Source organism: Canis aureus, chromosome 34 (genome assembly GCF_053574225.1).
Source record: "Canis aureus isolate CA01 chromosome 34, VMU_Caureus_v.1.0, whole genome shotgun sequence".
Taxonomy (NCBI): Eukaryota; Metazoa; Chordata; class Mammalia; order Carnivora; family Canidae; genus Canis; species Canis aureus.
Window position 1 is genome coordinate 30,291,364 of NC_135644.1, and position 14,468 is coordinate 30,305,831.

Consider the following 14,468-nt stretch of genomic DNA (forward strand, 5'->3'; position numbering starts at 1 on the left):
TAACATGCAAAAGACAGAAACCTAGATAAAATGACAAAATGGAGGAATTCTCCCCAAAAGAAAGAACAAGAAAAAAATCACAGCCAGAAATTTGCTCAAAACAGATATAAACAATATATCTGAGCAAGAATTTAGAACAACAGTCATAAGGATACTAGCTGAGCTTGAAAGAAATGTAGATGACACCAGAGAAACCCTGGCTGCAGAGATAAATGACCTAAAAACAGGCCGAAATAAAAAATGTTATAACTGAGAAGTAATGCCAACTGCATGTAAACATAACAAGGATGAAAAAAAATAGGTGACAGAGAAGATAAAATTATGTAAAATAATGACACTGAAAAGAAGAGGGAAAGAAAACTGTTAAATCATGAATATAGACTTAGGGAAATCAGTGATTTCACGAAGGACAATAATATCTGTATCATAAGAGTCCCATAAGAAGAGTGGGAAAAGGGGGCAGAAGATTTATTTGAACAAATTACAGGTGAGAATTTCCCTAAATGGCATAGGAAATGAGCATTCAAGTCTAAGAGGCACAAAGAACTCCCTCTCAAAATCGACAAAAACAGGTATCACCAAGACATATCATGGTGAAACTTGCAAAATACAAAGAAGAGATCATTCTGAAAGCTAAGCACAAAAATTCCTTAACCTACAAGGGTAGACATGTAAGGTTAGCAGCAGACCTGTTCACAGAAACTTGGCAGGCCAGAAGCATGATACATTGACCTTGCTAAAAGGGAAAAATATGCAGCTAAGAATACTATATCCAGTAAGGCTGTCATTCAGAGTAAAACGAGACATAAAGAGTTTCCAAGACAGGCAAAAAATAAAAGAGTTCATGAACACTAAACCAGCTCAGCAGGAAGTATTAAAGTGGACCCTTAGAGTGGGAAAGAGAGACCAAAAGCAATAAATACTAGCGCTGAATAGAGACAATCTACGGGAACAGCCACTTTATAGGTAATATCCCAGCACTATATTCATATCTATCAATAATTATTCTGAATGTAAATGGGCTGGATGCTCGAATCAAAGACATAGAGCATCAGACTGGATGAAAAAACTGTGTCCACCAACATGATACTTATCAAGAGATTTATTTTTGACCCAAAGACACCTCTAGATTGAAAGAGAGGGCTGGAGAACCATCTATTACGCTGATGGACATCAAAAGAAAGCTGGAGTAGCCATTCTTATACCAGTATGTAAGACTGCAATAAGAGATGAAGAAGGGCACTGTATCACAAGAAAGGAATCTATCTAACAAGAAGATCTAACAATTGTAAATATATATATGCTCTCAAATTGAGAGCAATCAAATGTAAAAATCAATTAATAATGAACTTAAAGAAAGTAATTGATAATAATACTGTAATAGTAAAGAATTTAAACACGCCACTCACAGCAATGAACAGATCATCTAAGCAGAAGATCAACAAGGAAACAATGGCTTTGAATGACACACTGGACCAGATAGACTTAACAGATATATTCAGAGCATTTCATCCTAAAGTAAGCAGAATACACATTCTTTTCAAGTGCAAGTGGAACATTCTCGAGAATGGATCACATACTGGATCTCAAATCAGGCCTCAACAAGTACAAAAAGATTAAGATCATATCAGGCACATTTTCAGACCATGACATTATAAAACTTGAAGTCAACCACTAGAAAATATTTGGAAAGACCACAAATATACAGAAGTTAAAGAACATCTTACTAAAGAATGAATGGGTAATGAGGAAATTAAAGAAGAAATTTTTAAAAATACATGGAAGCAAATGAAAATGAAAACAAGACAGTCCAAAACCTTTGGGAAGCAGCAAAGGTGATCCTAAGAGGAAAGTATATAGCAATGCAGGCCTTTCTCAAGAAGCAAGTCTCAAATACACAACCTAACCTTACACCTAAAGGAGCTGGGAAATGAACAGTGAATACAGCCTAAAACCAGCAGAAGATGGGAAATACTAAAGATAGGAGAGGAAATCAATAATATAGAAATAAAAAAATCAGTCAGATAAACAAAACTAAGAAGTAGTTTTTTTGAAAGAATTAAAAAAATGATAATCCCCTATCCAGACTTATCAAAAGGAAAAGAGAAAGGACCCAAATAAATAAAATCATGAATGAAAGAGGAGAGAACATAACCAACACCACAGAAATACAAACAAATATAAAATATATTATGAGCATTTATATGCCAACAAATTGGGCAAATTGGAAGAAATGGATAAACTCCTAGAAACATATAAACTACCAAAACTGAAATAGAAAGAAATAGAAAATTTGAACAAACCCATAACCAGCAAGGAAATTGAGTCAGTAATCAAAAATCTCCCAACAAACAAGAGTCCAGGGCCAGATGGCTTCCCAGGGAACTTCTACCAAACATTTAAAGAATTAATTCCTATTCTTCTGAAGCTATCCCAAGAAATATAAATGTAAGAAAACTTCCAATTCACTCTGTGAGACCAGCATTACCTTGATTCCAACACCAGGCAATGACCCCACTAAAAAAGAAAATTATAGACCAGTATCCCTGATGAACAGAGATGCAAAAATTCTCAACAAGACACTAGCTAATTGAGTCCAACAGTACATTAAAAGGATTATTCACCATGACCAAGTGGGATTTGTTCCTGGGCTGCAGGGGTGGTTCAATATCCACAAATCAATCAACATGATACACCACATTAATAAAAGAAGGGATAAGAACCATATGATAATCTCAATAGATGGAGAAAAAGCATTTGACAAAATATAGCAGCCTATTTTGATAAAAAACCCTCAACAAAAAGGTAGGGATAGAAGGAACATACCTCAACATCATATAGGCCATATATGAAAGACAAACAGCTAATATCATCCTCACTGGGGAAAAACTGAGAGCTATTCCCCTAAGAGCAGGAACATGACAGTGATGTCCACTCTCACCACCGTTATTCAACATAGTACTAGAAGTCCTAGCCTCAGCAATCATCCAACAAAAAGAAATAAAAGGCATCCTAGTTGGCAAGGAAGAAATCAAATCTTCACTTCTCACAGATGACATGATACTCTATGTATAAAATCCTAAAGACTCCACCAAAAAAATTGCTAGAACTGATACAGGAATTCAGCAAAGTTGCAAGATATAAAAATCAAGGTAGAGAAATCTGTTACACTTCGATACACCAATAATGAAGGAACAGAAAAAGAAATCAAGGATTTGATCTCATTTATAATTGCTCCAAAAACTATAAGATAGCTGGGAATAAATATAACCAAAGAGGTAAAAGATCTGAAAACTATAGAACATTTATGAAATAAATTGAAGACGACACAAAGAAATGTAAAAATATTCCATGCTCATGGATTGGAATAGCAAATACTGCTAAAATGCCTAGGTACTACCCAAAGGAATCTACACAGTCAATAAATCCCTATCAAAATAACACCAGCATTTTTCACAGAACTAGAACAAACAACACTGAAATTTGTATGGAACCATAAAAGAACTCAAATAGCTAAAGGAGTGTTGAAGAAGAAAAGCAAAGTGGGAAGCATCACAATCTCAGACTTCAAGCTGTATCACAAAGCTGTAATCACAAGAGAGTATGGAATGGACATAAAAACAGACACATAGATCAATGGAACAGAATAGAGAAACCAGAAATGGACCTACAACTATATGGTCACCTAATCTTCAACAAAGCAGGAAAGAATATCCAATGGAAAAAGGACAGCCTCTTCAACAAATGGTGTTGGGAAAACTGGACAGCCACATGCAGAATAATGAAACTAGACCATTTTCTCACACCATACACAAAAATAAATTCAAAATGCATAAAAGACCTAAATGTGAGACAGGAAACCATCAAAATCCTAGAGGAGAACACAGACAGCTACCTCTGTGACCTTGGCTGTAGCAACTTATCACTAGACATATCACTGGAGGCAAGGGAAACCAATGCAAAAATGAACAATTGGGGCTTCATCAAGATAAAAAGTTTCTGCACAGCACAAAAAACAATCAACAGAACTAAAAGGCAACAAACAAAATGGAAGAAGATATTTGTAAATGACCTATCTAGTAAAGGGCTAGTATCCAGAATCTATAAGGAACTCATCAAAATCAACATCCCAAAAATAAATAATCCAGTTACGAAATGGAGAGAAGACATGAGCACACATTTCCCCAGAGATCACTTATCATCAGGGAAATACAAATCAAAATCATGATGAGATATCATTTATACCACACAGAATGACTAAAATTAACTCAGGAAAGAACAGATATTGGCGAGGATGTGGAGAAGGGGAGCCCTCTTGCACTATTGGTGGAAATGTAAACTGGTATAGCCACTCTGGAAAACAGCATGGAGGTTCCTCAACAAGTTAAACATGGAACCACCCTATGATCCAGCAATTGCACGACTAGGTATTTATCCAAAGGATACAAAAAATGCTGATTCAAAGGGGCACATGCACCCCGATGTTCATAGCAGCACTACCAACAATAGCCAAGGAGATAAAGAAGTGGTATATATACATGTACGTATATAGAAGTGTGTATATACACAATGTGTGCGTGTGTGTAATGGAATATTACTCAGCCCTCAAAAAGAATAAAATCTTGTCATTTGTAACACCATGGATGAAGCTAGAGAATATTATGTTAAGCAAAATAAGTCAGTCAGAGAAAGATAAATAGCAAATAATTTGACTCATCTGTAGAATTTAAGAAACAAAACAGATGAACATAGGAGAAGAAAAAATAAAATAAGATAAAAACAGAGAGGGAAGCAAACTGTAAGAGACTCTTAGCTATAGAGAACAAACTGAGGGTTGCTGGAAGAGAGGTGGGTAAGTTAAATAGGTGATGGGCATTAAGGAGGGCACTAGTTGGGATGAGCACTGGGTGTTTAGGTAAGTAATAAATCACTAAATTCTACTCCTAAATCCAATACTATACTATATGTTAACTAACTTGAATTTAAATTTTAAAAAAGTAAATAAATAAGTAAAAAAAAAAAAAAACCCATATCGGAAAAAAAGCTTTTACACATGGAGATGGTACAATGGCATTATTTATTAATTAAAAAGAGTTCAGGGACGCCCGGGTGGCTCAGTGGTTGAGCATCTGCCTTTGGCTCAGAGCGTGATCCCGGGGTCCTGGGATCGAGTCCCACATCAGGCTCCCTATGGGGAGCCGGGTTCTCCCTCTGCCTCTGTGTCTGCCTCTCTCTCTGTGTCTCTCATGAATAAATAAATAAGATCTTTTAAAAAAAGAGTTCAAAATAGATACATAGTCAATTAACAGCATATTATGCTATTAGAAACTTATTCAATTTTATAGTAACATGAGAAAAACTTATAGGATACCATAAAATTCAACAAGTTAACATACACACCTGTTTATATACTATAATCACAACTACTTTTATTTATTCTTATGAAAGTCCTGGAAGGAACAGGTAGGAATATGTGGATTTTTTTGTTTTGTTTTGCAATTCCTCCTAGTATTTTTTTCTAATTTTCAAATCACCCAGAAATAGCATATATTATCTGAATTAAGGGGAAATATATGTTTTATTTGAAAGCAAGTAAGAAAACTACCATGTCGGAGAGGTGGAGTGGGGCCAGGCTGTGCAGGGGTCGGTGCTCAGCAGGGAGGCTGTTTGATATTCTCTCTCTCTCCTCTCCTTCTCCCTCTACCCCCTCCACTCTCTCTCTCCTAAAATAATGAAAGTTTTAAATATCAATTAAAAGATAAAATAGTCTGATTTAAGTATTGTTTTCAGATTTTTCTCTTTTGTTTCCAAAAGTCTCCTGTGTTACAGAATCTATGTGACTTTGGAAAGATAAAAGTTTGCACCCATGTCAAATTCTATTAACGCTTTACATTCTTTTCAGGAAATTGGCAAACTTTCCTAACCTGAAGTCCCATGCAAGATTCAGGAACTATCTTTTTCTGGCTGCACTTGTGGTTTGGGTTCCAAATAAATACCTTCCCCCAAACCATCAGGGCCAGTATTTAAAAGCAATCATTGAAATTGGGGAAGACTACTTCACTTCTACTCACTGTCACCATTGCAGCCTAAATTTCATCAAATCCAACTAAGTTTTTACAGAAGAAATAACACGAAAGAATTTTGGGAAAGGAAATTTTAATTTTAATTTAATTTTAATTTTAATTTTAAATTTTAATTTAATTTTAATCTATTCAAGGCATACCTACTTGAACTCCAAAAGGTTCCTTCCTTCCATATGATTTAGATTCAAACAGCACGCTAACTTGAAGTACCTGCGAACTACAGTGATTGCTGCTACAGAAAAACATGGTCTTCTATCACTAGTCTACTGTAATCTGAAAAAATCATTATGGAGTTAATGACAAAGATGATTAGATTTGAAAATCAAATAACCATGAGCAAAAAAAAAAACTCCCTGTTAAAAGAAGACTCCCTGTTATTTGTTTTATTCAGACAAAAGAAAAATTAAAGAGGAAGATGTAGTGTTCAACAAATATAATCTATCCTGTAGTCTGTTTCCAAATGTCTAATCTAAAAATGCTATTTTAAATGGCCTTAATTCTCATTTTAATGCAATAATTAAATAATTTTATGCCTCTGGTCACCAAAAACCTCTGGTCACATGTGCATTTATCACTTTGTGCCAGTCATTGCCAATTAAATCAACTTCTGGAAACAATTTTTCTTTCAATATTATTTACCAGAAATGAGCTATGGGGAATATGGTGGGAGGCTGGGGAACAGTGGGGAGCAGGAGAGAAATGATGATCACCCTACTCAATCTTAACTCAACTGTCAGATTCTTTTCTAGAAATGAGATCTTATAGTTTACATTAGAACAGTGAGGAAACAAGTTATTAATAGACAGTTTTTCTTATTACAGTTTTTGAGTCAAGGTTCAAATTCCAAAAGCAAATAATTCATGAATTTTCTGCAAAGATTTTATAGTTTTATACTTCAAATAGCAAAAGCATAAAGCTTCAAGATCAATAACATCTGATTTGTCCAAGGAAAGGCTCCACTATGTAGGGCTGAATGGTTATAATGTTTTCTTTTGATTTTGAGAAGCATGGTAAATACATTCTAACCACTGACTGGCATCCAAACAAATCAGTAAGTGTACTCCATTCCAAAGTCTCTTATCTATTAATTTCAGTGGAACAAAACAGCACACAAACTGAGAAAGAAAATGCTATGATTCCTCTCCTGCAAAGAAACATAATCAGTATAAAAATTCTCAGATTTCCACATCCGTTCAGCTCCACCCCAGCAGAACAGCAATCAACATTTTATTTTTTCTTTTTGCTTCACATTTCTGGCAGGTACCTACAAAGACAGCAACCAGAATCAATGAAACCTATTACTGATGCATTGGATATTTTTCTTTATGCCATTTTTAATTCCTAGTTATCCCCACTCTTCCCATTTTATTAAATTATATCTCTCTTTGATTATATTTAAGTCGTGTTTTTCTTCACCACATTTTTACATTCCTTCTTCATTCATTCATTTGCTCTCTATAGTCTCCTCTTTTTTCTTTCACTTATAAAAGTCACCTAGCCAAGATTTTTTTTTTCTCAATTTGCAATTGGCTCTGCCGGATATATTTGTTAGTTGTTTCTCCCATTCTTTCCCCAACTTTTCTATATTTTCTTTCTCTTCTGTGGAGACAACACCGTATCTCCCGGCCATCCCAATATTCTTCCGTTATCTCCACTTGCCATTTTACAGAAGCTCCTTTTCTCTTATCCCAAGCCTGAGAACACTTTTTGATTTTAAGAGAGAGTGTATACATGCAAACAGAGGGAGGGTCAGAGAGAGAGCAAGGGAGAGAGAAAATCCTTAAGCAGATCCCCTCTGAGCACAGAAACCACCACGGGGCTTGATCCCAGGACCCTGAGATCAAGACCTTAGCTGAAATCAAGAGTCAGACATCTAGCTGACTGAGCTCCCCAGCTGCCCCCTGAATGCATATTCTAAGTTATTTCTTCATGATAAACCAGAGCAAAATAATTGTTGACATCTAGGAAAGACTGTGCTTATAGTCATGTGCCAGTATTGAGATATCGAAGAGGCTAAATAAGAGCAAAGCTATCTATGTATCAAAGAGCCACAAATATAAAAATGTTGCATTTTGTTGTTGCTGTTGCTTTTCTCTAAAAATTCACCACTTTAGTACAGTTAGGGGTATTACATCGACTTTGATTCAAGTCCCACCACCACCACCCTTTCATTTGGAAATACTGGAGAGATGAATTTACCTAGGCTAACTCCAGTTGTTTGCAAGTGCCAATAAGAGCAATACCTACTTGTAAGGTCATGGTAAAGATTTTATATATATATATATATAATGAAATCATAGGAACTGGCACATAGTAACTAATCAGTACATGTGAGACATCGCTATTTTACTGTGATCAATATTATGATGAGCAAAATAATTTAATACAATTTGAAAAGAGAAAAGCATTTAAGATACATTTAAAATATAAGCTATCTATTTCACTTAGTTGGTAAACTGAAGTGCCGAAGTGCCCTCAGCCCTATACCAAATGCTTGGGACAACTTACTTCACTGAGTTTATAATACAGCCGTTATTCTGTATGTTAGTAAATTGAACACCAATAAAAAAAAAAATCTTAAAAAAAAAAAAATAATAATACAGCAATTCCAGATAAAAGCAAAGACCTAGTCAAGACTAAGATTTCTGAGGCCAACATCATTGCTAAGAATGCTGATTTTAGGGATCCCTGGGTGGCTCAGTGGTTTAGCACCTGCCTTCAGCCCAGGGCATGATCCTGGAGTCCCTGGATCGAGTCCCACGTCGGGCTCCCTGCAGGGAGCCTGTTTCTCCCTCTGCCTGTGTCTCTGCCTCTTTCTCTCTGTGTCTCTCATGAATAAATAAATAAAAAATCTTTAAAAAAAAAAAAAAGAATGCTGATTTTACACCTTCACTCACTCCTGATGGCCTGCCTTGCTGCCTGCACACCCTACAATTGCTCCACAGAAATGCTTTGATTACCAACAGTATTTTGCGAAATTCAGGCCAGCCTCCACTGGCTCTGGCACCGGCTCCCCACCTCACTCGGGCCTAAGCCAAAGATGTAAAATTTGGTAATGATGCCCAAACCTTAACGCTTCAAGGCGTAGACCATTTAGTCAAGCTGTAGCCATTACTATGGGGCCAAAGGGGAGAACGGTGAATATTTAACAGAGTTGGGGAAGTCCTAAAGTAACAAAAGATGGTGTGACCATTGCAAAGTCCATTGACTTACAAGATAAAAATAAAACTATTGGTGCTCAACTTGTTCAAGATGTTGCCACGAGGGATGGTGCGCTGGCACTCTCTATTGCCAAGGAAGGCTTTTGAGAAGATTAGCAAAGGTGCTAATCTGGTGGAAATCAGGAGAGGTGTAATGTTAGCTGTTGATGCTGTAATAGCTGAACTCAAGAAGCAGCCTAATTCCATGACAACCCATGAAGAAATTGCTCAGGTTGCCATGATTCCTGTGAATGGAAACAAAGGAACTGGCAACATTATTTCTAATGCAATGAAAATGCTTGGGAGAAAGGACATCATCACAGTAAAGGATGAAAAAGCACTACATTGTGAATTAGAAATTATTCAACGTATGAAGTCTGATCGAGGTTATATTTCTCCATTCTTTATTAATACATCAAAAGCTCAGAAATGTGGGTGTTTACATGGCTGGTTAAGCACTGGACTTTGATTTCAGCTCAGGTCACGATTTCAAGGTCATGGGATGGAGCCTTGAGTCAGGCTCCGTGCTCAGCGGGAAGTTGGCTTCTCTCCATCCCTCTCTGCCCCTCTCCCTTGTGTGCACACGCATGTGCTCTCTCTAAAATGAAAGTAAGGGGTGCTTGAGGGCTCAGCTGGTGAAGCACCTGTCTTTGGCTAAGGGTCCTGGATCAAGCGCCACGTCAGGCTCCCTGCTTGGGGAGAAGCCAGCTTCTCCCTCTCCCTCTGCTGCTCCCTCTGCTTCTGCTTGCACTCTCGCTCACTCTCACTCTCTGTGTCAAATAGATGAATAAAATCTTTAAAAAACAAAACTTAAAAAGTGAGAAATATGAGTTTCAAGATACCTATGCTCTACCAAGTGAAAAGAAAATTCCTAGTACCCAGTCGGTTGCACCTGCTCTTGGAATTGCCAATGCTCATCACAAGCCCTGGGTCCTAATTGCTGAAGATGGGGATCGAGAAGCTCTGAGTACACTGGTTCTGAACAGGCTAAAAGTTGGTTTTCAGGGTGTAGCAGTCAAAGCTCCAGGTTTTTGTGACAATAGAAAGAACCAGCTTAATGACATGACTATTGCTACTGATGGTACAACATTTGCAAAAAAAGGACTGACTCTAAATCTTAAAGATGTTTAGCCTCACAACTTAGGAAAGCTGGAGAGGTCATTAGGACTAAGGATGATGCCACGCTCTTTATTTTTTTAAGGATTTTATTTATTTATTCATGAGAGACACAGAGAGAGATTGAGAGAGAGGCGGAGACACAGGCAGAGGGAGAAGCAGGCTCCATGCAGGGAGCCCGACGCGGGACTCGATCCCGGGACCCGGGGTTACACCCTGGGCTGAAGGCAGGTGCTCAGCCGCTGAGCCCTCCAGGGGCCCCAGTGCCACCTCTTAAAGGAAAAGATGACAAAGCTCAAACTGAAAAATATATTCAAAAAATCATTGAGCGGTTAAATATTATAACCAGTGAATATGAAAAAGAAAAGCTGAATGAATGTCTGGCAAACTCTCAAATGGAGTAGCTGTGCTAAAATTTGGTGAGACAAGTGATAATAAAATGAATGAAAAGGAAGACAGAGTTGCAGGTGCCCTCAATGTGACAGCAGCTGCTGTTGAAGAAGCCAGTGTTCTGGGAGGGGCTGGGCCCTGCTTCAGCTGCATTCCAACTTGGATTCAGTAACTCCAGGTAACGAAGATCAAAAAACTGGTATAGAAATTATTACTAGAACACTCAAAATTCCTGCAATGGCCATTGCTAAGGATGCAGGGGTTGAAGGATCATTGACAGTCAAGAAAATTAGGCAAAGTTCCTCAGAAGTTGGTTACGACACTATGCTTGGAGATTCTGTGACTATGGTGGAAAAAGGAATCACTGATCCAACTAAGGTCATAAAAACTGCTTCACGGGCAGCCCGGGTGGCTCAGGGTTTAGCGCCGCCTTCGGCCCAGGGCCTGATCCTGGAGACCCGGGGTCGAGTCCCACGTCGGGCTCCCTGCATGGAGCCTGCTTCTCCCTCTGCCTGTGTCTCTGCCCCTCTCTCTATCTCTGTGTGTCTGTGTCTCTCATGAATAAATAAATAAAATATTTTTTTAAAAAAACCCTGCTTCGCTGAATGCAGCTGAAGTGGTGCCTTTGTTAACTACAGCAGACATCGTAATCATTGGAATTCCTAGAGGAGAGAACCCTGCGATGGGAGCAACGGGCGGAACAAGGAGGTGCTATGGGAGGTAGCATGTTCCATTTCCTAAAATAGTGCTTTACCATTTTTAATGAGCTGTGAGAGGAAGCTCAAGGAAGAGCTCCTCAACAATACCTTCAGAGAAGTCAGCTGAAGAAAATAAGTGACGAAAAGGCTGGCTAGAGCATCTGGGTGGCTTAGGTGGTTAAGCGGCCAACTCTTGATTTCAGCTCAGGTCATGATCTCAGGGTTGTGAGGTCGAGCCCCAAGAGGAGACAGGCTCCATGCCCAGCGGAGAGTCTGCTTGACGTTTCTTTCCTTCCCTCCCCCTCTCCTTCTACCCCTTGGCCCACAGATGAATAAATAAATCTTTTTTAAAAGGCTGATATTTAAGAAAATCACTATAACCATCAGTTACTGATTTCATTTGACAACATATGACCTTTACTGCTGTCACTGTCCATGGCTACAGATCATTTATTTTGTATTTTTGAATAAAAAGACATTTGTACATTCCTGATAATTGAGCACAAGAGCCATGTACCAATATACTGCTTTCAACTTAAATCACTTAAGGCATTTTAACCATTATTCTGTTAAAACTCAGGATTTTAGTGCTTTCCGTCAGATCAAAAGTTACGAAGCAGTCCTGCTGTGGAGAGTAAGAATAACTGTCCACAAAGTAGAGAAATATCCAATTATGTCACAGCCTGTGTGTAATAACAATTTCTTTAAAGTTTCAAAGAGGACTGATTCTATTATTTTTATCTTGCTCTTTATGCACTTTGTCATGTTAAAAAAAATTTTAAAAAGTTTATTAAAGAAAAACAGAAGTTTTAAAAAATATGTTGGTAGCCTCTGATGATTCTGAGGCTCCTGTGGGACATACAGGTGGAGCTGCCAGATGGTAGGGGAGTACCAGACCTGAATTTCAGGAGCAGTGAGGCCAGAGGAGTCCGCAAACCAATGTTGGCTACAATTACGGCAATTGATAAAATTTGTTCAGTGAGAGTGTGTGAGAAAAATCAGAGGGTGCCACAAACAATGTCACAGAGTGCCAATTTAAAAGAAAGGTAAGCCCACCAATGAGAGTGTGCACGGCTGTCAAGGGAAGGAAAAACAGGAGCGCAGTATTATAGATTCCAACAGAGAGAATAAGGTAAAAGAGAGGACATGCTCAACGGTACAAAGTCATGCAAAGAGATCAAAGGTACATCTTCTACGTATCGCTCCATGACTCACTTTTGTGACCTTAGAAAGAATAGTTTCAGACAAATAGAAAAAGCATGCCAGCGTGTTGAGGTGTGAATGGAGGATGCAGATTTGGAACATCTAGTTGTGAGCAGAGAGAAGTTTTACAGAAACTGAGTGTAGACTTGGAATAAAGGGAGGATTCCTGCACTGGTTTGTTTTCAAGGGGAAAGAGCCTCTGTTTTTTTTGTTTTAAGATTTTATTTATTTATTTATTCATGAGAGACACAGAGAGAGATGGAGAGAGAGGCAGAGACGCAGGCTCCAGGCAGGGAGCCCGACGTGGGACTCGATCCCGGGACCCCGGGGTCATGCCCTGGGCCGAAGGCCAGCGCTAAACCGCTGAGCCACCAGGCGTCCCAAGGGTAAAGATCCTTTGACATGTATAATGCCAATGGGGAGAAGTCAGGAGAGTGGGAGAAGGCTGAGGATACAGAGGAGAAAAAAGATACTCCTTGAGTCACGGCTTTTAGACCAGAGACAGGTGCAAGACCCAGGCCGTGCAGGAAGGCCTTGGCTTGGGCGGGACAGCAGCGTCGGAGGGGGGAGAATGAAGGGATTCAGGGGTAGTGATAAGTCAGCAGGCGCTTCCTATCTCAAGCAGCTATTTTCTGTACGTGCCCACAGTTAAGAAGGAGGACAGGAGAGCACTGGGGGGGTAGAGCACAGTACAGCAGAAAAGGCTTTATAGAACACTGTGGAGAGTGGAAGATGCCTTTCTAGGAAAACACATAAAAGTTGCATCTCAGGGTGGAGGGCTCTGCCGAGGTCGAGGTCGTCAACCCAGAGGCTCATCTCCTCTAAGGCCCGACCTCCCGGAGGGGCTTACACGTGCCTCCCTCTCTTCCTTGTTACCTTTACCTTCCACGAAGAGGGACAACTGCAGGTGGTGAGCATTTTATTCTGTACTTTCCTTTTTTTTTTTAAAGAAAGCATATCAATGTAAAACTCAGATTATTTTAAACATGACCGAATCAAATATAAAATCTCAAAGAATTTTTAGCTAACATGGTTTGAATGTGCTGAAAACGACACCCTTCCCTTCTGCATCGTTAACCTCTGCCCTCGTACCTGTAGACACAGCGAAGGAGGAAAACACGGTGAAACCCAAAGAATTTCGCTCTAAGCTAGCTGCATGTTGCTGGGGGGGGGAATTGTATGTGGTCGTGACTAATGCGGACAAGTGCTCAAGTGGCACTCTGGTTTCCTCTCTCCCTCCACCCTCCCTCTCCTTCAGCTGGACCCTTCTGTTTCCAAGATACCTTCTAGTCTGTGTCTCTGCTGCTCAACTGGGTGTCTCTGATACTGACTGGGGTTGCCTGGCAACATGACCACCAGAACACTCACCAGCCTGTGTGGCAGCTCTATTTTTTGGTTCGCAGGTGGGAGATGTGGATAGAAATGCATGACGTCTCCACGTTGCAATCTTGTTTCATTTCAGTGATCATATAATGAAGTTTATTACTTAGAATATCATTATTATAGTTCATTGCATTATACAGTATTGTACAGAGGTCTTTATTTTTTGTCATAATTATTACTACTTCCAGGAAATTTTAAAAGATTGAAATTGCCCTGGGGCGCCTGGGTGGCTCAGTGGGTTAAGCATCTGTCTTCAGCTCAGGTCATGATCCCAGGGTCCTGGGATGGGGCTCCCTGCTCAGTGGAAGCCGACTCCTCCCTCTCCCTCTGCCTCTTCCTGGCCTTGTGCTTGCTCTCTCTTGCGTGCGCGCTCTCTCTCTCTCTCTCTCAAATAA

General features: G+C 39.2%; 1 protein-coding gene and 1 pseudogene across 4 annotated transcripts in view; one reads left to right on the top strand and one right to left on the bottom strand.

Annotated features, from left to right (window-relative positions):
• The window catches only part of GALNT13 (polypeptide N-acetylgalactosaminyltransferase 13), a 537,911-nt gene that overhangs the window by 443,047 nt on the left and 80,396 nt on the right, over positions 1 to 14,468 (bottom strand). The gene's annotated exons all lie outside the window — the stretch shown is intronic.
• Positions 1,568 to 11,535, top strand: LOC144304756 (60 kDa heat shock protein, mitochondrial-like; annotated as a pseudogene).